We start from the raw sequence: 17,873 nt of genomic DNA on the forward strand, positions 1-17,873 counted from the left end.
AGCCTACCAGACTAGACAGGCTTCAGACATTATACCACACTAAACAGGCATGAGACCATCTACCACAGTAAACAGGCCTAAAATAGTCTACATACAAATCATTAAAATCCGGACAGAAAATATTTACACAAGAAGCAACCTAATATCACACTGTCAAACTCTCAGTCATTTAGTAAGTTCACCATTCTGCGATTCTCACTGTTAAACATCGCATAGTGTTCAACACAATGGCTCTTTATGTCATCATTTGATCTGATCAGTCAATGCCAATTTTTTCTAAAATCAATACAGGGTTTAGCGATTTCTGATATTGTTCCCAAGTTGTTTGCGTTGTTTATTGGTGAAATCGATTTATGGTATTATACTGAGAAGTCTACTAGGTGTTTTAACCTATGCCCATTTCAGTCTGTTGTCAGAAACTTGATTCAATGGGGGCCTGTCTTTCAGGACTGTCTTTCTCATTAGGCCTTTGGAAAGGGTGTTGTGATTTGATTATTTATTTATGTAGTAAACATTTGTTGCCATTTCATTGGCTATTGCTATCTTCTTTTGAGTAATTCCATGAACTGTCATTGTGTCCTTATCATCCATTGTGCTCTGTGCACATACTTAGATAGCATTGCAGTGTTACTGTAATTCCAAAAGTGTACATTCAGATTTGATTTTAACTTCTATAACTTCTAAGCAAAGGGCAATTTCTCAAGCAAGAATTTTGCTAGGACTGTCTGGGAGTGGTCTGTCTATCGCAAGAAACAGAAAGGAGACAGTCTACCAGACCCAATCTGTCTCCTCTCTGTTCACAGAGCTGATGATCAAACCAACCACTGCTGATGCCACGTCTCCATGCTTTTGCTCCTCCTATAAAATGAGAGCACATGTTCCTATACAGCTGTAACTGTATTGCCTGCCCATTAACCCCAGCAGTGAGAGGAGAAGGAGGAGGAGAAGGAGGAGGAGGAAGAGGAGGAGGAGGAGGAGGAATTCAGAATGGAGGAAGCACAGCTGTTCCGTTCCGCCGATGGCACACCTCAGGAGATTCCAGCCTTTCTGGAACGCTGTATAAAATGCCCTGCATTCCTCTGCCTGGCTATTATACACTTTACATTATACCCTCACTTCACCCTGCCAGTCAGATGCCAGGAGACAGACAGACAGACAGACAGACAGACAGACAGACAGACAGACAGACAGACAGACAGACAGACAGACAGACAGACAGACAGACAGACAGACAGACAGACAGACAGACAGACAGACAGACAGACAGACAGACAGACAGACAGACAGACAGACAGACAGACAGACAGACAGACAGACAGACAGACAGACAGACAGACAGACAGACAGACAGACAGACAGACAGACAGACAGACAGACAGACAGACAGACAGACAGACAGACAGACAGACAGACAGACAGACAGACAGACAGACAGACAGACAGACAGACAGACAGACAGACAGACAGACAGACAGACAGACAGACCGACCGACCGACCGACCGACCGACCGACCGACAGACCGACCGACCGACCGACCGACCGACCGACCGACCGACCGACCGACCGACCGACCGACCGACCGACCGACCGACCGACCGACCGACCGACCGACCGACCGACCGACCGACCGACCGACCGACCGACCGACCGACCGACCGACCGACCGACCGACCGACCGACCGACCGACCGACCGACCGACCGACCGACCGACCGACCGACCGACCGACCGACCGACCGACCGACCGACCGACCGACCGACCGACCGACCGACCGACCGACCGACCGACCGACCGACCGACCGACCGACCGACCGACCGACCGACCGACCGACCGACCGACCGACCGACCGACCGACCGACCGACCGACCGACCGACCGACCGACCGACCGACCGACCGACCGACCGACCGACCGACCGACCGACCGACCGACCGACCGACCGACCGACCGACCGACCGACCGACCCGACCGACCGACCGACCGACCGACCGACCGACCGACCCGACCGACCGACCGACCGACCGACCGACCGACCGACCGACCGACCGACCGACCGACCGACCGACCGACCGACCGACCGACCGACCGACCGACCGACCGACCGACCGACCGACCGACCGACCGACCCGACCGACCGACCGACCGACCGACCGACCGACCGACCGACCGACCGACCGACCGACCGACCGACCGACCGACCGACCGACCGACCGACCGACCGACCGACCGACCGACCGACCGACCGACCGACCGACCGACCGACCGACCGACCGACCGACCGACCGACCGACCGACCGACCGACCGACCGACCGACCGACCGACCGACCGACCGACCGACCGACCGACCGACCGACCGACCGACCGACCGACCGACCGACCGACCGACCGACCGACCGACCGACCGACCGACCGACCGACCGACCGACCGACCGACCGACCGACCGACCGACCGACCGACCGACCGACCGACCGACCGACCGACCGACCGACCGACCGACCGACCGACCGACCGACCGACCGACCGACCGACCGACCGACCGACCGACCGACCGACCGACCGACCGACCGACCGACCGACCGACCGACCGTAGTAGAGAGGATGATTTCAGCTTTTATTTCTTTCATCACGTTCCGAGTGGGTCAGAAGTTTACATACACTCAATTAGTATTTGGTAGCATTGCCTTTAAATTGTTTAACTTGGGTCAAACATTTCTGGTAGCCTTCCACAAGCTTCCCACAATAAGTTGGGTGAATTTTGGCCCATTCCTCCTGACAGAGCTGGTGTAACTGAGTCAGGTTTGTAGGCCTCCTTGCTCACACACACTTTTTCAGTTCTGCCCACACATTTTCTATGGGATTGAGGTCAGGGGTTTGTGATGGCCACTCCAGTACTTTGACTTTGTTGTCCTTAAGCCATTTTGCCACAACTTTGGAAGTTTGCTTGGGGTCATTGTCCATTTGGAAGACCCATTTGTGACCAAGCTTTAACTTCCTGACTGATGTCTTGAGATGTTGCTTTAATATATCCCCATAATTTTCCTCCCTCATGATGCCATCTATTTTGTGAAGTGCACCAGTCCCTCCTGCAGCAAAGCACCCCCACAACATGATGCTGCCATCCCCGTGCTTCACGGTTGGGATGGTGTTCTTCGGCTTGCAAGCCTCCCCCTTTTTCCTCCAAACATAGAGATGGTCATTATGGCCAAACAGTTCTATTTTTGTTTCATCAGATCAGAGGACATTTCTCCAAAATGGCGTGCAGTTGCAAACCGTAGTCTGGCTTTTTTATGGCGGTTTTGGAGCAGTGGCTTCTTCCTTGCTGAGCGGCCATTCAGGTTATGTCAATATAGGACTCCTTTTACTGTGGATATAGATACTTTTGTACCTGATTCCTCCTGTATCTTCACAAGGTCCTTTGCTGTTGTTCTGGGATTGATTTGTACGTTTCACACCAAAGTACCTTCATCTCTAGGAGACAGAATACGTGGTCCCATGGTGTTTATAATTGCGTACTATTGTTTGTACAGATGAACGTGTTACCTTCAGGCATTTGGAAATTGCTCCCAAGGATGAACCAGACTTTTGGAGGTCTACAATTTTTTTTCTGAGGTCTTGGCTGATTGCTTTTGATTCTCCCATGATGTCAAGCAGAGAGGCACTGAGTTTGAAGGTAGGCCTTGAAATACATCCACAGGTACACCTCCAGTTGACTCAAATTATGTCAATTAGCCTATCAGAAGCTTCTAAAGCCATGACATAATTTTATGGAATTTTCCAAGCTGTTTAAAGGCACAGTCAACTTATTGTATGTAAACTACTGACCCACTGGAATTGTGACACAGTGAATTATAAGTGAAATAATCTGTCTGTAAACAGTTGTTGGAAAAATGACTTGTGTCATGCACAAAGTAGATGTCCTAACCGACTTGCCAAAACTATAGTTTGTTATCAAGAAATTTGTGGAGTGATTGAAAAATGATTTTTAATGACTCCAACCTAAGTGGATGTAAACTTTCGACTTCAACTTTATGTCTTAGCATGGTAAGCAAGGCTAGTCATAAGCCTACACTTGGGGACATTCAGCTGTGCTATAACTGGGACTGCTCTGAACTGTTGCTACAACCACTGCTTTACCCTTAGTAATGACCTAGTCTCGATACCAGTCGTGTGTCTTAGCATGGTTAGCGAGGCTAGTCATAACCCTATATTGTGACGGCACTGAACTGCTCCTACTGCTACAGCTCTAATATTAACCTCTCGTTACTGGGTTCTCTTCCTTATTTCCTGATTAAGTGAAATGAAGGAACGTTAGCCACAGCCTATCGTCCAGGAAGACAGTTGGTTATGTGTTAAATTATAGGAAACAGATCAGGACTGTTAGTGACACGAGGCCTCGAGCAGGGAGGCAGGGAGGCCTTGTGTTTTCCAGCAGCAGCAGCATGTCATCCACACAGGCAGCTGGAGGCCAAGAGTCAGCCACGCTCCAAACATCCACAGCTATCTCCACTGTACTGATGAGACAGACTGTGACAAACATGCCAAGTCTTTATACAGCGCTCTTCCTTCTACCCAAGACATGGGTTTGCTGTTGGACCTGTTTTATAATTCTCAGTAATATCAAGGCTTGTGTTGAGGCGCTGAAACAGTTACAGGGATACAGTGCACTGAGCTGACAGCAGAAGGCAATTGAAAGTCTTGATTGTTTGAGTAAAGCAATATGTCTACGTGGATCAGGATCCATTTCTCACACTATGACAACGGGGAAGAAGAAACTAAATAACTTGGTTGGTTAAAATCCATCTTCTGGGAATTAGCCCTGAATTAAAAATCAAGGGGATTTGTGTTTTTTGTTTTGCTCTCATGCCAAACTGTTTCTGTTGAGCCCCCATTTCTCTACGATAATCACAATGACTCGTAGTCTGCCTCAGATTCTCAGTGTCACATGCTCCCAGTTTGAAGTATCCCTGTCACGATCGTCGTAATACCATTCGGACCAAAGCGCAGCGTGAAATCGGTTCGACATTTTTATTAGAAATGAACCACACAAAAAAAACAATAAAGAGCAAAAGACACAGGTAACTACACCTAAACAAGATCCCACAAAACACAGCGGGGAAATGGCTGCATAAATATGATCCCCAATCAGAGACAACAATAAACAGCTGCCTCTGATTGGGAACCATACCAGGCCAACATAGAAATAAAACAACCTAGATTACCCACCCTAGTCACACCCCGACCTAACCAAAATAGAGAATAAAAAGGCTCTCTATGGTCAGGGCGTGACAATCCCACACTGCATACACCACCATTTAGCTGTAACAGAATAATTTGGACTATACATTCACTAGAGGGTACAGTTAATATAGAGGGAAGGAGAGTAGAGCAGAGTAGGCAGCCAGGAGCTGATGTTCAACCTAACAGGCAGCCAGAACTGCAGAGTAAACTTAACCCACTCCCAGTGAGCACCACAATAAAACCTTATATTAATCAAACCCTAATGACCTGCTATTATGTATAATTACTGAGTAAACTCAGTTAGAAACAGACTATCTGCAATGTTCCTTGTTTAAACCCCACTCCATGTAACTCTGTTTAGCCAGGCACTGTGGAATGTGCTGAACATGACTCACTGTTCCTTCTCACTGTTCCTTCTTACTGTTCTCACTGTTCCTTCTAACTGTTCCTTCTTACTGTTCTCACTGTTCCTTTTTACTGTTCCTTCTTACTGTTCTAACTGTTCATTCTTACTGCTCTCACTGTTCCTTCTTACTGTTCCGTCTTACTGTTCTCACTGTTCCTTCTTACTGTTCCTTCTTACTGTTCTAACTGTTCATTCTTACTGTTCTTACTGTTCCTTCTTACTGTTCCGTCTTACTGTTCTCACTGTTCCTTCTTACTGTTCTCACTGTTCCTTCTCACTGTTCCATTTTACTGTTCCTTCTTACTGTTTTAACTGTTCCTTCTCACTGTTCCTTCTCACTGTTCCTTCTTACTGTTCTCACTGTTCCTTCTTACTGTTCTCACTGTTCCTTCTTGCTGTTCTCACTGTTCCTTCTTACTGTTGGTTCCTTCTTACTGTTCTCACTGTTCCTTCTTACTGTTCTCACTGTTCCTTCTTACTGTTCCGTCTTACTGTTCTCACTGTTCCTTCTTACTGTTCTCACTGTTCCTTCTCACTGTTCCTTCTTGCTGTTCTCACTGTTCCTTCTTACTGTTGGTTCCTTCTTACTGTTCTCACTGTTCCTTCTTACTGTTCTCACTGTTCCTTCTTGCTGTTCTCACTGTTCCTTCTTACTGTTTTAACTGTTCCTTCTCACTGTTCCTTCTTACTGTTCTCACTGTTCCTTCTTACTGTTCTCACTGTTCCTTCTTGCTGTTCTCACTGTTCCTTCTTACTGTTGGTTCCTTCTTACTGTTCTAACTGTTCCTTCTTGCTGTTCTCACTGTTCCTTCTTACTGTTCCTTCTTACTGTTCTCACTGTTCCTTCTTACTGTTCCTTCTCACTGTTTGTTCCTTCTCACTGTTCCTTCTCACTGTTCCTTCTTACTGTTACTTCTTACTGTTCCTTCTTGCTGTTCCTTCTTACTGTTCTCACTGTTCCTTCTTACTGTTCTCACTGTTCCTTCTCACTGTTCCTTCTCACTGTTTGTTCCTTCTCACTGTTTGTTCCTTCTCACTGTTCCTTCTCACTGTTCCTTCTTACTGTTACTTCTTACTGTTCCTTCTTGCTGTTCCTTCTTACTGTTCTCACTGTTCCTTCTTACTCTTCTCACTGTTCCTTCTTACTGTTCCTTCTTACTGTTCTCACTGTTCCTTCTTACTGTTTGTTCCTTCTTACTGTTCTCACTGTTCCTTCTTACTGTTCCTTCTTACTGTTCTCACTGTTCCTTCTTACTGTTCCTTCTTACTGTTTGTTCCTTCTTACTGTTCTCACTGTTCCTTCTTACTGTTCCTTCTTACTGTTCTCACTGTTCCTTCTTACTGTTCCTTCTTACTGTTCTCACTGTTCCTTCTTACTGTTCTCACTGTTCCTTCTTACTGTTTGTTCCTTCTTACTGTTCTCACTGTTCCTTCTTACTGTTCCTTCTCACTGTTTGTTCCTTCTTACTGTTCTCACTGTTCCTTCTTACTGTTCTTACTGTTCCTTCTTACGGTTCCTTCTCACTGTTCTCACTGTTCCTTCTTACTGTTCCTTCTTACTGTTTGTTCCTTCTTACTGTTCTCACTGTTCCTTCTTACTGTTTGTTCCTTCTTACTGTTCTCACTGTTCCTTCTTACTGTTCCTTCTCACTGTTTGTTCCTTCTTACTGTTCTCACTGTTCCTTCTTACTGTTCCTTCTTACTGTTCTCACTGTTCCTTCTTACTGTTCCTTCTTACTGTTTGTTCCTTCTTACTGTTCTCACTGTTCCTTCTTACTGTTCCTTCTTACTGTTCTCACTGTTCCTTCTTACTGTTCCTTCTTACTGTTCTCACTGTTCCTTCTTACTGTTCTCACTGTTCCTTCTTACTGTTTGTTCCTTCTTACTGTTCTCACTGTTCCTTCTTACTGTTCCTTCTCACTGTTTGTTCCTTCTTACTGTTCTCACTGTTCCTTCTTACTGTTCTCACTGTTCCTTCTTACGGTTCCTTCTCACTGTTCTCACTGTTCCTTCTTACTGTTCCTTCTTACTGTTTGTTCCTTCTTACTGTTCTCACTGTTCCTTCTTACTGTTTGTTCCTTCTTACTGTTCTCACTGTTCCTTCTTACTGTTCCTTCTCACTGTTTGTTCCTTCTTACTGTTCTCACTGTTCCTTCTTACTGTTCCTTCTCACTGTTTGTTCCTTCTTACTGTTCTCACTGTTTTTTATTACTGTTCTCACTGTTCCTCCTCGCTATTCTCACTGTTCCTTCTCACTGTTCCTTCTCACTGTTCCTTCTCACTATTCTTGTAACTGTTACGTAACTACAGACACTGGGAGATGGGAAGCAAGTACAGGGTGAGGATTTAATAACAAATAGACATGAAACTAAAAAAGAACAGCGTCTGGACAAGAGAAACAAAACAACATCAATGCAGATACGGGAATGAAACTGAGGAAGTGACATATATAGGCAAGGAAATCAATGACGTGATGGAGTCCAGGTGAACGATGAATCGCTGGTGCGCGTCATGATGGTGACAGGTGTGAGTAATAATGAGCAGCCTGGCGACCTCGAGCGCCAGAGAGGGGGAGTGGGAGCAGATGTGACATTCTCACTGTTCCTTCTCACTGTTCCTTCTCCTTGTTCTTTCTCACTGTTCAGATGGAGCAGCACTGGGCTGGGCTGACTGGTCCAGATGTGGCCTAGCAGCTGTGGGTACTGTGGGTACTGTGGGTACTGTGGGTCCTGTGGGTGTGAGAGCAGGACGCAGCCACCGTGTAAAAATGACCTTTAATGATCTGAACGATAGCCCTTTATTAACACACCCTTCACCTTCACCATCCTATTCCTATTACACACCCTATAGTACAATAACATTAGGAAACACACTCTGGTCCAGACACACACACACACACACACACACACACACACACACACACACACACACACACACACACACACACACACACACACACACACACACACACACACACACACACACACACACACACACACACACACACACACACACACACACACACACACACACACACACACACACACACACACACAATGGCTGGGTGTGTAGCTAGGAGCAATTACCTGAGTGTTTTATCCTGGCCTCTACTTTCCTCTCCCACCCCTAGGCCCCAAGCCAGACGACTTCCAGACATCCCCCACAACCCTCCCCCACACACACATGCACTAACCCTACTTTATCAGAACCTTGACTACACCCCTCCATCCATCAGAACAGCTGCTCCTACCAGCTTTACAAATAAACCTGAGGTGAGCTGAGTTCTGTACAGTATCCTACAGTTGGATTTATCAGAGGGAGTGGGGAGTAGGAGAGCTGGTTATTGTGAATGTGCCTCATTGAGGTGTAAAATAGGGATTTTGGTCTATCTGGTCCTTTGAGTATCTGTTACACAACACATCGATGTAAACAAAAAGGCTGATCCACCAAAATTGCTAAAAATTGCAAGCCATGACAAGAAAGTTGAATTGTGAAGGATGAGATAAAAACCATCCAAAAAACTATCCTTGGCCCTCTCTGGTGCGTGTCGAGGGCCACAGTCACCTCATCTGACCCTGTCGTTAATCGCTGCTGTTGATGGAAAGATTTACAGAGTGAAGCTCAGTTTCACCACAAGACCAAAGAGCCATAAAAGCAGAGAGTGTGTTAGGTTTCGTAAATGGCTGATTCAGACTTGAAATCACAGAACAATACAAAGTAATTTGGGGAGAGGGAGAGGGAGAGAGATGCCCTTGAATGGATTCCATCAGGACAGAGGCACAGAGGGTTAGAGACCAGAACACACACCCACCACCCAAAAGTGTATACGAGGATAGAGCATGTACGGCATGCATAATGCTCAGTCTCTCCTCAAATGGTGACCACAGGAATCAAGCAAAGAAAAAAACTGGACTAGAGTTAAGGAGCAACACTTACGTCTTTATTCATAATTACAAACTGCACCATGAAGTTGAAATAAAACCGGCCAACAGTGAATTTTAGACCAACATTTTTTATATTAAAAAAGTATTCAGTAATGCCCTTGGAAGAGTTTCAAAGACAGGCCAAGACCACAGTCTGTAAAGTTCCCAAGTCAGCTTGTTTTTTGTTTAAAAAAACTCTCTAAACACACACATACAGTACAGTATACATGCACACTCACAGACCCACCTACACTCACAGACCCACCTACACTCACAGACCCACCTACACTCACAGACCCACCTACACTCACAGACCCACCTACACTCACAGACCCACGTATACTCACAGACCCACCTACACTCACAGACCCACCTACACTCACAGACCCACCTACACTCACAGACCCACCTACACTCACAGACCCACCTACACTCACAGACCCACGTATACTCACAGACCCACCTACACTCACAGACCCACCTACACTCACAGACCCACCTACACTCACAGACCCACCTACACTCACAGACCCACCTACACTCACAGACCCACCTACACTCAAAGACCCATCTACACTCACAGACCCACCTACACTCACAGATCCATCTACACTCACAGATCCATCTACACTCACAGACCCACCTACACTCACAGACCCACCTACACTCACAGACCCACCTACACTCACAGACCCACCTACACTCACAGACCCACGTATACTCACAGACCCACCTACACTCACAGACCCACCTACACTCACAGACCCACCTACACTCACAGACCCACCTACACTCACAGACCCACCTACACTCACAGACCCACCTACACTCACAGATCCATCTACACTCACAGACCCACCTACACTCACAGACCCACCTACACTCACAGACCCATCTACACTCACAGACCCACCTACACTCACAGACCCACCTACACTCGCAGAACCGCCTACACTCGCAGACCCATCTACACTCGCAGACCCACCTACACTCACAGACCCATCTACACTCACAGACCCACCTACACTCACAGACCCACCTACACTCGCAGAACCGCCTACACTCGCAGACCCATCTACACTCGCAGACCCACCTACACTCACAGACCCACCTATACTCACAGACCCACCTACACTCGCAGACCCACCTACACTCGCAGAACCGCCTACACTCACAGACCCATCTACACTCGCAGACCCACCCATACTCACAGACCCACCTACACTCACAGACCCACCTATACTCACAGACCCACCTATACTCACAGACCCACCTATACTCACAGACCCACCTACACTCACAGACCCACCTACACTCACAGACCCACCTACACTCACAGACCCACCTACACTCACAGACCCACCAACACTCACAGACCCACCTACACTCACAGACCCATCTACACTCACAGACCCACCTACACTCACAGACCTACCTACACTCACAGACCCATCTACACTCACAGACCCACCTACACTCACAGACCCACCTACACTCACAGACCCACCTACACTCACAGATCCATCTACACTCACAGACCCATCTACACTCACAGACCCACCTACACTCACAGACCCACCTACACTCACAGACCCATCTACACTCACAGACCCACCTACACTCACAGACCCATCTACACTCACAGACCCACCTACACTCACAGACCCACCTACACTCACAGACCCACCTACACTCACAGATCCATCTACACTCACAGACCCATCTACACTCACAGACCCACCTACACTCACAGACCCACCTACACTCACAGATCCATCTACACTCACAGACCCATCTACACTCACAGACCCACCTACACTCACAGATCCATCTACACTCACAGACCCATCTACACTCACAGACCCACCTACACTCACAGACCCACCTACACTCACAGACCGATCTACACTCACAGACCCACCTACACTCACAGACCCATCTACACTCACAGACCCACCTACACTCACAGACCCATCTACACTCACAGACCCACCTACACTCACAGACCCACCTACACTCACAGACCCACCTACACTCACAGACCCATCTACACTCACAGACCCACCTACACTCACAGACCCATCTACACTCACAGACCCACCTACACTCACAGACCCACCTACAATCACAGACCAATCTACACTCACAGACCCACCTACACTCACAGACCCACCTACACTCACAGACCCACCTATACTCACAGACATAAGGAAACTATTTCACTAATACAGACACACCAGTTGGGGAGCAGTATATCAATCTCCTCACTAAAAAACCAATACACAGTCACCCGACTGTGAAATGCCATGCAAAATCTAGGGCTCTTGGGCTTTAGGAACTTTATAGAACGTGTGCAAACATCACTGTGAATAGATCTAAAAGCACAATGACACTTAAAGGCTTTGGAACAGTGGGTACACATATGGTTGGGTCTCAACACTAAACAGAGAAATGAGCTCCCCCTATTGCAGTTACCTATGCACCCATTAAAGTAACCGACAACATAATGCACTGATTTAACACATTCATTGTTGGAAATGAAACAGGCAGCATTATTCCATATTGTTGTTTGGAACCTTTTTACTGAAGAATATGTCTGTTTTTTATGAGTGTGTTTTGCTTTTTGTGTATTGTTGTGTATAATTACATGTATTTTAATGTGTATATGAATGTGTAGTTTAATGTGTTAATTTCATTGTGATGTGTATGTTTGTGCTAAACAGGGCTCGACTGGTCTCAGCATTGACTCCCTGTCAAAATACAGGTGAAATATATTTATATATTTTTTATATATATAAAATATGCATACACTCAGAAACATAACGAGTTTATCTGAAAACTGATTAGAAAAAGGGGCACAAATGGTTTACAGACTAATCTCGCCAATTCAGTGCATTCGGAAAGTATTCAGACCACTTGACTTTTTCCACATTTTGCTATGTTACAGCCTTATTCTAAAAAAATATATATATATTTTTAAATTCCCTCATCAATCTACACACAATACCATTATGACAAACCAAAAACATGTTTTTAGAAATGTTTGCAAATGTATAAAAAAAATAAAAGTTTGAGGACTTGTGAGGCCTCTGTTTCTCAAACTAGACACTCGAATGTACTTGTCCTCTTGCTCAGTTGTGCATCGCGGCCTCCCACTGCTCTTTCTATTCTGGTTAGAGCCAGTTTGTGCTGTTCTGTGAAGGGAGTAGTACACAGCGTTGTACGAGATCTTCAGTTTCTTGGCAATTTCTCACATGGAATAGCCTTCATTTCTCAGAACAAGAATAGACTGACGAGTTTCAGATGGAAGTTCATTGCTTCTGGCCATTTTGAGGCTGCAATCAAACCCACAATTGCTGATGCTCCAGATACTCAAGACAAGTTAAACAATTTAAAGGCAATGCTACCAAATACTAATTGAGTGTATGTAAACTTCTGATCCACTGGGAATGTGATGAACGAAATAAAAGCTGAAATAAATCATTCTCTCTACTACTATTCTGACATTTCACATTCTTAAAATAAAGTGGTGATCCTAACTGACCTAAGACAGGGAATTTTTACTAGGAATAAATGTCAGGAATTGTGAAAAACGGAGTTTAAATGTATTGGACTAAGGTGTATGCAAACTTCTGACTTCAAATGTATTTAAATAAGTTATTTATTTTTTGTATATTTAATACATTTGCAAAAATGTTTAAAAACTTGTTTTCGCTTTATAAATTTTAGAATAAGGCTGTAACAAAATGTAGGAAAAGTCAAGGGGTCTGAACACTTTCCAAATGTACTGTATGTTGATAATCTGGGAAACCAAACTGGCAGACGTGCTGACAACAGCAAAGGAAGGTCCTGTCTTAGATCATATTTCTCTCTCTGGGGGAGGAATAGTGTCAACAGGAAATATGGAAAGTCTTGCATGGCATCAGATATCTGAAGTTAGTGTGTGTGTGTGTGTGTGTGTGTGTGTGTGTGTGTGTGTGTGTGTGTGTGTGTGTGTGTGTGTGTGTGTGTGTGTGTGTGTGTGTGTGTGTGTGTGTGTGTGTGTGTGTGCGTGTACACTAAAAGGGAGGGAAATAATGATAAATGCTATTTGATACTGGAGTCGCCATTTATATGAGGCAGGGTTAGGGGTCATGGGCCAGGGTTCAGAGGGAGTATTCTGAACAGAGGACAGCCGGAGAAGATACTGTAGAGTGAGAGAGAAAGGTAACGAAGCTCCACGGAGACAGTGACAGACGCATTTGCAGCAGCTGAGCTGTAAATGATGAATGAGCATGAATACACGCACAGACACACACACACATACACACACAATAAAATAAGCTGATATAAAATAAACTGATATAGTCCCATGTAAAAGTATAGGAAAATAGGGTGATAAGGGTAGGAAAATAGTGTGATAAGGGTAGGGAAATAGTGTGAAAGGCAAGGGGCCAAGGTTGCCCTGAGGTGGTGAAATACAAACAAACGTAGCTTTTTTGTTAATGAGTGGCCTAACACTGAAGGAAACCATGTTCAGCAACAAAATACAGTGCCTTGCAATAGTATTCATTCCCCTTGGCGTTTTTCCTATTTTGTTGCGTTACAACCTGTAATTTCAATGGATTTTTATTTGAATTTCATGTAATGGACATACACAAAATTGTCCAAATTGGTGAAGTGAAATTAAAAAAATAACTTGTTTCAAAAAAAGCAAAAAAATAAACAACGGAAAAATGGTGTGTGCATATGTTTCCACCCCCTTTGCTATGTAGCCTTAAATAAGATCATGTGCAACCAAATACCTTCAGAAGTCACATAATTAGTTAAATAAAGTCCACCTGTGTGCAATCTAAGTGTCACATGATCTGTCACATGATCTCAGTATATATACACCTGTTCTGAAAGGCCCCAGAGTCTGCAACTCCACTAAGCAAGGGGTACCACCAAGCAAGCGGCACCATGAAGACCAAGGAGCTCTCCATACAGGTCATGGACAAAGTTGTGGAGAAGTACAGATCAGAGTTGGGTTATAAAAACATATCAGAAACTTTGAACATCCCACAGAGCACCATTCCGAGCACCACAGAGCACCATTCCTTTCTGGACTACCCATCCCAGATCCGGGATCATTCTCATCAGAAACGCTGACTAGCATAGCCTAGCCTAGCGCCACAGGGAATATAATATAATATAATTTCATGAAATCACAAGTCCAATAAAGCAAATGAAAGATAAACATCTTGTGAATCCAGCCAACATGTCCGATTTTTAAAATGGTTTACAGCGAAAACACAACATATTTATGTTAGCTCACCACAATAGCCCAACACACAACGCCATTTTTTCACCGCAAAGATAGCTTTCACAAAACCCACAAATAGAGATAAAATGAATCACTAACCTTTGAACAACTTCATCAGATGACAGTCTTATGACATCATGTTATACAATACATTTATGTTTTGTTCGAAAATGTGCATATTTATAGCTACAAATCGTGGTTTTACATTGGCAACATGGTCAGAAATGGCTCCAAAACAGCCAGAATAATTACAGAGAGCAACGTGAAATACAGAAATACTCATCATAAACTTTTCTGAAAAATACATGTTATACATATAATTAAAGATACACTGGTTCTTAATGCAACCGCTGTGTTAAATTTAAAAAAATTACTTTAGTAAAAAGCACAGCATGCAATAATCTGAGACAGCGCTCAGCCATTCTCCGCCATGTTGGAGTCAACAGAGTCAACAAAAATACGAAATAACATCATAAATATTCCCTTACCTTTGATGAACTTTCATCAGAATGCAGTGCCAGTAATCCTAGTTCCAAAATAAATCGTTGTTTTGTTTTAGAATGTCCATTTCTTCTGTCGAATTAGCAACTTTGGCTAGCATGTGTAGCTCAAGTGTCCATGAAGATTTGACGCAATGAACGAAAAATTCAAAAAGTGATAATAAAAGTCAAATAAACTGGTCAAACTCAGTTGAGAATCCATCTTTAGGATGTTTTTCTCATATATATCCAATAACGTCCTAGACGGAGCATTTCTTTGTGTCTACCTAACGCATTGCAGACAAAGATATGACATACCCAAGTGCGTAGCCAAATACTGCCAATATGGCTGACCTGTCACTCCAAAGACTCTCATCCGGTCCCACATAAGGCTAGACACTTCATTCCACGTTCTACTGCCTGTTGACATCTAGAGGAAGGCGTATGAAGTGCATATAATCCATAAATACAAGGCAATTGAATAGGTGATGCCTTTCACAGAGACCCATTTCAGAATTTTCACTTCCTGTTTGGAAGTTTGCCTGCCAAATGAGTTCTGTTTTACTCACAGATATAATTCAAACAGTTTTAGAAACTTCAGAGTGTTTTCTATCCAATAGTAATAATATGCATATCATATGATCTAGGACAGAGTACGAGGCCGTTTAATTTGGGCACCATTTTATCCAAAAGTGAAAAGGGCGCCCCCTATTTCCAAGAGGTTAAATCCATTATTAAAAAATGGAAAGAATATGGCACCACAACAAACCTGCCAAGAAAGGGCCACCCACCAAACTCTCAGACCAGGCAAGGAGGGAATTAATCAGAGAGGAAACAAAGAGACCAAAGATAACCCTGAAGGAGCTGCAAAGCGCCACAGCACAGATGGGAGTATCTGTCCGTAGGAATACTTTAAGCCGTACACTCCATAGAGCTGGACTTTACGGAACAGTAGCCAGAAAAAAGCCATTGCTTGAAGAACAAAAATACGCAAACACATTTGGTGTTTGCCAAAAGGCATGTGGGAGACACCCCAAACATATGGAAGAAGGTACTCTGGTCAGATGAGACTAAAATTGAGCTTTTTGCCATCAAGGAAAATGCTATGTCTGGCACAAACCCAACACCTCTCATCACCCCAAGAACAACATCCCAACAGTGAAGCATGGTGGTGGCAGCATCATGCTGTGGGGATGTTTTTAATCGGCAGGGACTGGGAAACTGGTCAGAATTGAAGGAATGATGGATGGCGCTAAATACAGGGAAATTCTTGAGGGAAAGCTGTTTCAGTCTTCCAGAGATTTGAGACTGGGACGGAGGTTCACCTTCCAGCAGGACAATGACACTAAGAATACTGCCAAAGCAACACTCAAGTGGTTTAAGGGGAAACATTGAAATGTATTGGAATGGCCTAGTCAAAGCCCAGACCTCAATCCAATTGAGAATCTATGGTATGACTTAAAGATTGCTGTACACCAGTGGAACCCATCCAATTTGAAGGAGCTGGAGCTGTTTTGTCTTGAAGAATGGGCAAAAATCCCAGTGGCTAGATGTGTCAAGCTTATAGAGACATACTAAAAGAGACTTGCAGCTGTAATTGCAGCTGTAATTGGGTGAATAGTTATGCACACTCCAGTTTTCTGTTTTTTTGTCTTATTTCTTGTTTGTTTCACAATGAAAAATATTTTGCATCTTCAAAGTGGTAGGCATGTTGTGTAAATCAAATGATACAAACCCCCCAAAAATCTATTTTAACTCCAGGTTGTAAGGCAACAAAATAGGAAAAATGCCAAGGGGGGGTGAATACTTTCTCAAGCCACTGTACCATGACCCGGTAAAACTCTCTATCAAACACCACAAATCAACATTATAACCATCAGCTTGCAACATCGCTTAATTTGAGACCCACACTCATCTTGGCACTGGAACCACAACTTGATTTGAACTGATTAATAAAGTCCAGCCCTGGGATAGTCACTCATCCCAGAACCAAATTAAACAGGTATTAAAACCAAGCAAACACATTAACAGGTTAATGAAATATGACAGATTCACCAAACAATGACACCAACAAGTAAGTCAACTTAAAACAGAGAACCACAGTAGGCTACATCAACAACAACAGCAAGGTTCAAAGCTCAGAGTTCCTTACCTGTGCTGAGGTACTTCCCGAGTTATTGAATATCAGAATGATGTCACTTCTGATTTCCTTTATCTCCAAGTTAAGTGATTGAAGATTGATAGAAAGTTACAACTTCTGAGAGAGAGACCCTCACTAAGCCACTGCCAGAAACACTGACACACTCACCAACTCTGCCACCGCGAGTAATACTGAGACACACACATGAGGCACAGAGAGAGAAGAGTGGGAGGGAGCAGCGGAAAGAGCTGCCAAATTCCACACAAATGGAGAGAGACAGAGCAAGAGAGAGACCGTATGATTTTTTGAATCAACAAAGATTCTTGTGAGAAACGTGAGTCGGACTCTGATCTCTTGGAATGACTCCAGTTGAACTCTCTTTTGATCACTGTCTCGCTTG

At 44.7% G+C, this 17,873-nt stretch overlaps 1 protein-coding gene across 1 annotated transcript in view; it reads right to left on the reverse strand.

Moving 5' to 3' along the window:
- LOC129869663 (palladin-like) overlaps positions 1–17,653 on the reverse strand; it is a gene marked incomplete in the record, with an annotated part of 71,030 nt that extends 53,377 nt beyond the window's left edge. The window contains 1 exon segment of the mRNA XM_055944289.1: positions 17,486–17,653.
- Between the last annotated feature and the right edge of the window lie 220 nt (positions 17,654–17,873).

Source organism: Salvelinus fontinalis, chromosome 14 (genome assembly GCF_029448725.1).
Source record: "Salvelinus fontinalis isolate EN_2023a chromosome 14, ASM2944872v1, whole genome shotgun sequence".
In the NCBI taxonomy this organism is placed as follows: domain Eukaryota; kingdom Metazoa; phylum Chordata; class Actinopteri; order Salmoniformes; family Salmonidae; genus Salvelinus; species Salvelinus fontinalis.